This window comes from Populus euphratica, unplaced genomic scaffold, assembly GCF_000495115.2.
Source record: "Populus euphratica unplaced genomic scaffold, PopEup_1.0 scaffold154.1, whole genome shotgun sequence".
In the NCBI taxonomy this organism is placed as follows: Eukaryota; Viridiplantae; Streptophyta; class Magnoliopsida; order Malpighiales; family Salicaceae; genus Populus; species Populus euphratica.
The window spans coordinates 319,046-327,477 of NW_011500042.1; the positions used below are offsets into that span (position 1 = coordinate 319,046).

An 8,432-nucleotide genomic window follows, 5' to 3' on the forward strand; every position below is an offset into this window, starting at 1 on the left:
AAGTTGTAAGAAATTATCTTAGCTTTCCAGAAAAAAAAAATTTTAAGTTGTAAGAAATTATCTTAGCTTTCCATAAAAAATAAATTTAAGGTCATTTGGACTTCTAGAACTCCAGATATGGGTCAAACACTGAACAGTGTTTGGGCTGCATGACAGATTCAGACTTATTCATTGTTGCTACAATTTAGACTTCAAAATGACATTTTTAAAACCAAACTTCCACATGAAAGTTATAGGCCTATGTTTTACCTTTCCATCCATATAAAATAGATCCAAATCTGAGATCTACAGCTCCAGATATAATCCAATTACAGAACAATGTTCCGGTTTGGACTGCACCACATCTCTTTTCTAAGTTTTACCATCTCTTTGTCCTTTCAATTTCAATACTTAAACTCATCAATCAATCCTTTCATTATATGATAGGTCTGTATTTAAAATAAATATTTACCACAAATTAAAAGTATCTTGTATTATTAGATATGTTATTATAAAACATGTCTTAGTTAAGGAGTTATTGATACTTCAAAAGCAAAATGATAATATAAAACCTTGATAAAAATACACTTTTAAGTACTAATCACTTAAGCAATTCCAATTGTTATTGGTAACAATAACTTCACATGTTTGATACACATGCAAGGAAATAAATAAAATTTTCTTTCTTTGGTTTGAGAAAAGAAGGTGAGGTAATTTATATAAGATTACATCGATAACTTTTAGGAAGAGTTTTTAGGAGATAATAGGGATGAGATAGTCTTATGAATCAGAAAATTAAAGGTTAAAAGTTTTTTATATTAAAATCTTTTGGTCAAATTAACAAGGTTAATTTTTTAATTTTCCTTCATTCTCCTCACTTTCCTTAACTTTCCTTTTATCCATCTTTTTCTAAATACAGTACATACAATTGTAAATTGAAAAGGAATAAATTAAAAAAAACCTAAGAAAACAATCTAAGTTAATCTTCCAAACCAGCGACCTAGGTCACAAGACTAGGATAACCCTATAGAAAGCAAATTGAAACAAATTACAAAGCTTAATTCTCAATCAATTCAATGTTAAAGGATTAGATTAAAAAAATAAATTAGTTAAAAAAGAACATAAAAGAATGACCTGAGTCAATTTGTCAAACCTATTACATATGTCATGAGATTAAGATAACCTTATAAAAATAAAATAAAATAATAACATCATTTAATCTAAGTTACCTGTCAACTTCACAACCTTGATCATGAAATTAAGATAACCTCATAGAAAGTAAAATAAAATAAAATTATAAAGCTTAATTCCCAACTAATATTGTTGAACCTAATGTTGAATGATAAAATTTAACCTAAGTTAACTCACTAAGCACTATTTTTGGGTTATAATGTCATAATAAACTAATAAAAAAATCAATACAAATCATGGAGTCGAATTCCAATAAAACATAATATTAAATGATGAAATTGAAGGGGAGGTGATTAAGAAAAATAAAAATAAAAACCTGAGTCGATGGGATTAATTCATCAAACTCATGATGAGGGTCATCAGACTAGGATAATCCAATAAGAAACGAATCCAATATTAAGGGACCTATGACTTGGTTCATAAGACTATAATAACTTCATAGAAAAAAATAAAAAATAACCCGATTTAACTTGGGTTAACTTGTTAAAATTCGTTATCATGGTCTTATTCCTATAGAAATAAAATCAAAACATATTATAAAGTTCAATTCTTAACCGATGCAATATTAATTATGAAATTGAAAAATAATTCTATTAAAAAAAGAACACAAAAAACAACTTAAGTCAATTCAGGTCAACTCATTAAACACAATTCTTGGGTCATAAGACTAAAATAATCTAATATAAATCAAACTAAAATAAATTATTAAATATAATTCTCAATCAACCTAATATTAAATGATGTGATTAGAGGGGAAAGTCATTTAAGATAAAAAGAAAAAACTTGAATAAACCATGTTAACCAGCTAAACGTATGGCGTGTATCATAAAAGTGATACAATCTAATAAAAAGTAAATCCAATGTTAAAGGATGAAATAGAAAAAATAAGTGTATTGATTGAAAAAAAGTCAATTAAGAAAAAAAAGAAAAAACTCAAGCCAGCCAGGTTAATTCCTCAAACCATAACCCATATTATAAGATTGTGACAACCTAATAAAAACAAAATCCAACATTCAAGGATGAAATTAAAAAAAAAATATGGATTGAAAAAAAAGTTAATTAAGAAAAAAAATGAGTCAACTGGGTTAACCCGTCAAACTCATAATATGTGCATGAGAATGGACAATGCAATGCTAAAGGATAATATTGAAAAAAATAGAAGAGCGTTGATTGAGAAAAAAATTAAAAAGAAAAAAATAATTAATTAATAAATAAAACACTATTCCAAATAACGATTGTACAAAAGCTTCTTTAACATATTTTTTTTACCACCATATAAAGGCAATGAAATGGGTTTTTAGTTGAAAATGATGTAAAAGTGCAAGGAAAAGAATGATATGTCTCTTGGTCATTAATGCTTATGTGAGAGACAAAAAATGGTCCCCCAAGTACCCCTAAAAGTACTAGAAAAAAGAATCAAAATAGACTAAAAAGAAAAACATGTGTGTATCGTAAGGGAGAAGAAAGAGTTGTCTTCTACCTTCTAAACGACATTGTTTTGGCTCTATAACATTTCCTTTTAAACCATAATTGGTGTTTTAAGGGTTTCATTTAACATCTCTCTTTGTTTTTTTTTTCAATCTAGTCCCTATACTTCCAATTTATGCAATATTGGTCAACTTAGGTTGATTTTACAAGACTTCTTCAAATTAAACCTATGAAATAACCTCATAAAAAAAAGTGAAAAAAACATGAAAATCAATTTCGAATAAATCAAACGTTAAAAGATGAGATTAGAAAAAAAATCAAATTTAATAAAAAACCTAAGAAAAATGACTGAAGTCAACTCATGTTAATATTCAAAACTTATGACCCTAGTTAGAAGTTAGAGACTAACCTATAGAAGGAAAACCCTTAAAATAAAAGTGAAATTCTTAATCATAAAATGATAAGAGATGAAATTGAGGAGGAAAAAAAAAGCAATAAAGAAAGGGTAAAAAAAATAGTAATAAAAAGAAAGGGGAATGAATTTGATATAAAAATAAATTAAAATCAAATATTGAGAGATAAAATTAAAAAAAAATCAATTAGAAAAAAGATAAAAGAAAGAAAGAAAGGATAAAATTAAGAATAAAATCCAATAAGGAAAAGGACAAAAAAGAAATAAATAACAAGTAAAAGAATGAGGATCAAATATGATATAAAAATTAAATGAAATTAAATAATAAGGGATGAAATTGAAAAAATAAAATTAATTTGCAAAAGATAAAAAAAATAATAAGTAACTATCAAAAGAATAAAGGCTAAATTATTGTATGAAAAAAACAAATGAACTGAAACTTTTATATTTTACTAAGAAGAAAAAAAAATCTATTGGAGCAACATTGTCGGGCCATCATCAACAACCCCCAGTAATTGGTAAGATCTAGATGCACCACTCTTAACACTATTATAAAAGGCAATATTTAATTGTTGAAGCCTCCTCTAAACATTGCTTGAAAAATGTTCGTGCATTATATATGCTAACCACATTTTCCTTTAACATATATGTTATATATGTTAAAAAATTCAATTGTCCCTAAATTTATTTGATAATTATAAAAAATCATCTTAAAATGACTAAAACACACTTAGACACATGTTCAAGAGGATAAAATTTCAAGAATAGTAAAGTAATTATATTGTGTATGAAAAGATAAAAAGAAAAACCCTAATGCTTTATTTTTTATTTATTTTAAGAGTAAATTAGTGATTTTATTATGAAACAAAAATGTTAAGAAACATATTTTCCTCATTTAACTTGGTAATGCGAATTGAACCTTATAAAAAGAACATTTTGCCTCTTGGTTTGTTTTCTTGACTTGTATTGTAAAAGACAAAAACATCTTTATATCGTAACAATCTACAATGCAATGAAACTTGATATGCATAATATTTTATTGATGACCCTTATTTTTTTTACTAGATCATTACCTCACGCTATATTGATGGTTAGATCAAATTTATTTTTTTAACATAAGAAACAATATCTAGGCATTACTAATGTATTTTTTTGTATAAAAAAATTTAAATTATATAGGAATTGATATAATGTGACTTGATCGTCGTAAAAAATCTAAAAGCAATCTAGGTGATCGATGAAAATTTAGTTTAAGTCAAAATAAATATTTAAAATGAGATTTTTTTAATAAACATTAAGATGACAATACATTGCATTGGTTCGGATCAATTTAGGTTAACTTATTAATCTGCATACTAAGTTATGAGATAATAATAACCCTATACAAAGCAAATCAAAATAAATTATGAAAATCAATTTCCAACAAATCCAATATTAAAGGATGAAACTGAAAAAATAAATTAAAAAAGATAAATATATTAATCCGAGTTAATTTGTCAAACTTACGACTCGGTTCATGAAACTATGATAACCCGATAGAAAGAAAATTAAAATAAATTATGTAGTTCAATTCTCAATCAACTTAGTATTGAAAAATAAAACTAAAAAAAAAATAATTATTAAAAATGTTTAACTTGAGTCAACTAAGATTAATATACAAAACTCATGAATGGAATAACGAGATGGAGATAACTTTATAAAAAATATATCAAAAATATATCATGAAACTTAATTCTCAATGAATCTAATATTAAAAAATGATTTGAGAATTTTTTTTTGAAAAAAAACTCAACTCCATCAAGGTAACTTAATAACCTTTGATTGTGTTTCTTAGTTTGAAATAATCTCATAAAAAATAAATTATAATATTTAATCTCTAATAAATCTAATATTAAAAATAAAAATAAATTAATTAAAACATAAATAAAGAAAGTAAAGATTAAAATACTACTATAGTAAATAGTTCTCTTTTTTCTTTAATTTTTTTAATAATTAATAATAATTTTAAAAACGTAGTGCTCGGTGATCCCAAATATATATATACATATATATATATATTCTTTCAATGTTGTCCCCACAACAAGGCAACTTTGACAAACACTAATTAGTGGTGGCACATAATTTTTTCCAGTATATAAGAATAACCTGTAAGAATATCTGATAACATGTTAATAGTAATGTTTAATTTTTAAGTTATTTTTTATTTAAAAATTATTAAAATAATATTTTTTTTTATTTTTTATATTAATATCAAATCAATTTTAAATAAAAAAATTCAGATTTTTAACCAGGCAAACGGTGTCTTAAATGAGTTTTTTTAGAGTTGATTAAAATATAGAAATGTTTATTTTTTAAAATATTTTTATTTAAAAATATATTAAAATATTTTTTTATTTTTTAAATTAATATCAATTTATAAAAATATTTAAAAATAAAAAATAATTAAAAAACTTTTGAATTTTTTTAAATATATTTTTAAATTGCCAAAATAAAGATACCGTGGTAATGCCACGCGCAAACTGTATCACCGATCATTGTTAATCAAACACAATTCTCCACATCATCCCTCCCGAACATTAATCAAGATCACCGGAAACACCCATGGAATTCCCTCCCGGCCACCACTCTCACACTCATCACCACCGAAGAAACGATGATGAAGAAGAGAGAAGAGAGCATTACCCGCCACCAGACACTACCCCACCACCACCATCTTTCCACCAACAACCACGCCCTCCTCACACTACTATCAAGAACCTCCACAACCACCATCTTCCCACCAACCACCACCTCCCTCCTCACACTACTATCAAGAACCTCCACAACCACCAAGACCATATTTTCAAGAAGCTACCTATGCACCTTCACCACCACCTCCATTTCAAGAAACTCAAGTCATTCGCACATCTCATCATTATCCACCACCACCACCAACACAAGTGAATCATGTTTCTCATGAAAAAACTGAAACCCATCAGTCTTTTAAGCCGCATATGCCATCTTCCATTCACCAGCAAACTCATCAATCTGGCTCTGCTTCTGGGCTTGACCTTTATAATAAACCTAGCTTCAAGGTTTACAGTAAAGCTGAACCTGATTTTCACCTCACTATTAGGGACGGAAGAGTGATTCTTGCTCGGTCAAATCCTTCCGATGATTTCCAAGCATGTAAAAATCAAAACTTTCCTTTCTCTCTCTCCATTTGTCTATAAAAATTACCTTCCTTTGCACATTTTTGCTTCTATTTCATGTAGTTTTGTTTTTAAAATTCACATTACTATAATCTGGTTTTGTCTTTTTATGTGCTTTGTTTTTTGGTTGGTTTGGTTACAATTCTCATGAGTATTTAATCTGATCATTGATTTGTAATTCAAAATTCCATAAGCATGAAAAGATCACAATTTTTTGTCCTTGTCTTTGGTTATTTGGTTAATGTTTACAATCATATGATCCTTGTGCAGACTGATCATTTTAGTTGTTTAGACCTGCTTGCCTTAGTTTTTCATTATTCCATTTCAGGGTTTTGGGGTCTTACATATTTGTAGTTGTGCTTGATTTGTGCTGGTTGTTGTTGTTGTTATAGAACTGGTTTAACGATGAGAAGGACAGCACAAGAGTGAAGGATTCGGAGGGATGTCCTGTCTTTGCTTTGGTAAACAAGGCCACCGGTCAGGCCATAAAGCATTCCATTGGAGAGGCAAACCCTGTAAGAAATTCTCTGAGATCATGAACTTGTCGAAAGTTTGTTCTTCTACGTCTTTCATTTTCATGTCTCATGGCCTTGACCTTTAGTTGCGGAAAACATGACTTTGTAAAGCGTCATTTTTTGACAGATTTTGTTTCAATTCATTTTATAGATGCATTTGTGTATTCTCGTTTTCTTCGATACTGAGTCCAAATAGCCCATACGTTTTGGAAACATAGAAGGTGCTCTTATGAGCTTGACTCAGCGTTGTATAAGCAGCTTTTAAACCTGATCAAGGTAATTTGGGACTGAAATGTGAACAAGAGCTACTTTTAATGATTTAATACGTTGTCCACAACTCTATATTCTATAGGAAACCAAGAGGTTGATGTGTTTGTTTTCCTTTGGAAGTGTGGGCATTGCTGATAAGAATGTGACTGGATATTGTACACAAGGCAACAGTTTCAATAAATTTCAGTTGTGATCTCAGATACATTGCTTGCAACTGTTGTTCGTGACCATAAATAATCCAACATTGTATATCCTCTTTGAGGCCCAAATCGTGTTTTGGTCACATTTATCACAGAAACATAATGTGGTGAGATTGGATTGAACAACAGAGGAGAATTTCTTCACTTATTGTCCTGCAGATTATTCCAAACATGTTCAGCACGTATGTTTTGGGTTTTGATGCAGCCAACCTTCAAATCTCCCTATTCATTTTATCCAAGCTACTCATCCTAGACAAGAACTGGTGTCACAAATTATGAAGTATTTAGCATTTAATTTACTTATGTTGTTTTCTTTTTATTGAGAAAGAACCAGCATGCTTCCCACATTTCACAGCTTGGAATCTATTGAGGGGAGTGTAGGTGTAGACACAGTAATGACCAGGCCACTTGCTAACTAGTGTCAATGGCTTTGTTGCTCCTCTCCTTCTTAATCTACCCAAATATAATTTTAAGGCTTCTAATACACAGCTCTTATTGCCTATCACTTGATTGTTCTATACCAGCTTTCAACTTGTGGGCATGCATGGAGGTGTATCATGGTACCATAGAGAAAATTGAGCTTACTACCATTAGAAACATTTTAAATTAGCTTGAACTTGATTTTCTTTCTTATACTTGACAAATAAAACTTCTCTGCTTAGAAAATCTTGTAAGGTTGTTAATGAAATAAATTATAATTTTCCTTCAAAATATTTGTTTAGGGTGCACTTGGTTTAGGATATATCATGTAGTGAAATATGTCGTGTCCTTGCTTTTGGTGGGTATAGGTGTTGCATTAAACTTAATCCAAGAAATTCGAAGACGACAATCACCACTTGTAGTCACTGCCTGCGGCTTCTCAAACCGCTAATCGCCAGCCGCCTTCACATTTAAAGTTTGATTTTTCTTACTTTCAATTTGTGTATAAATAGCCCACTAAGTTTATGTTACTGTGTGTAGAAAAGAGAAGAAAGAAACATTAGAGAGAAAGAGAAAGGGTATGTATTAAGAGTTTTTGTTTATTTTATAAGCTTTTTATTGTTGTTGAAATAAAATTGTGGGTTTTATCTTATCAGAGTATTTTAAAGCCACCACTAGTGGTTTCTCCCACCAACAATTGGTATCAGAATCTCGTTCATCAGAAAACAAAGGCGTAGTTGGGATACATTTGACTTTTCAAAGTTGTCCAAAACGCTTTTTGATTATTCCACATGTAGGGCTCATCGATACGAACTCACTAGTATAA

At 28.8% G+C, this 8,432-nt stretch overlaps 1 pseudogene; it reads left to right on the forward strand.

Annotated features, from left to right (window-relative positions):
* The first annotated feature begins 5,505 nt into the window (after positions 1-5,505).
* LOC105107294 (extensin-3-like) overlaps positions 5,506-8,432 on the forward strand; it is a 17,579-nt pseudogene continuing 14,652 nt past the window's right edge.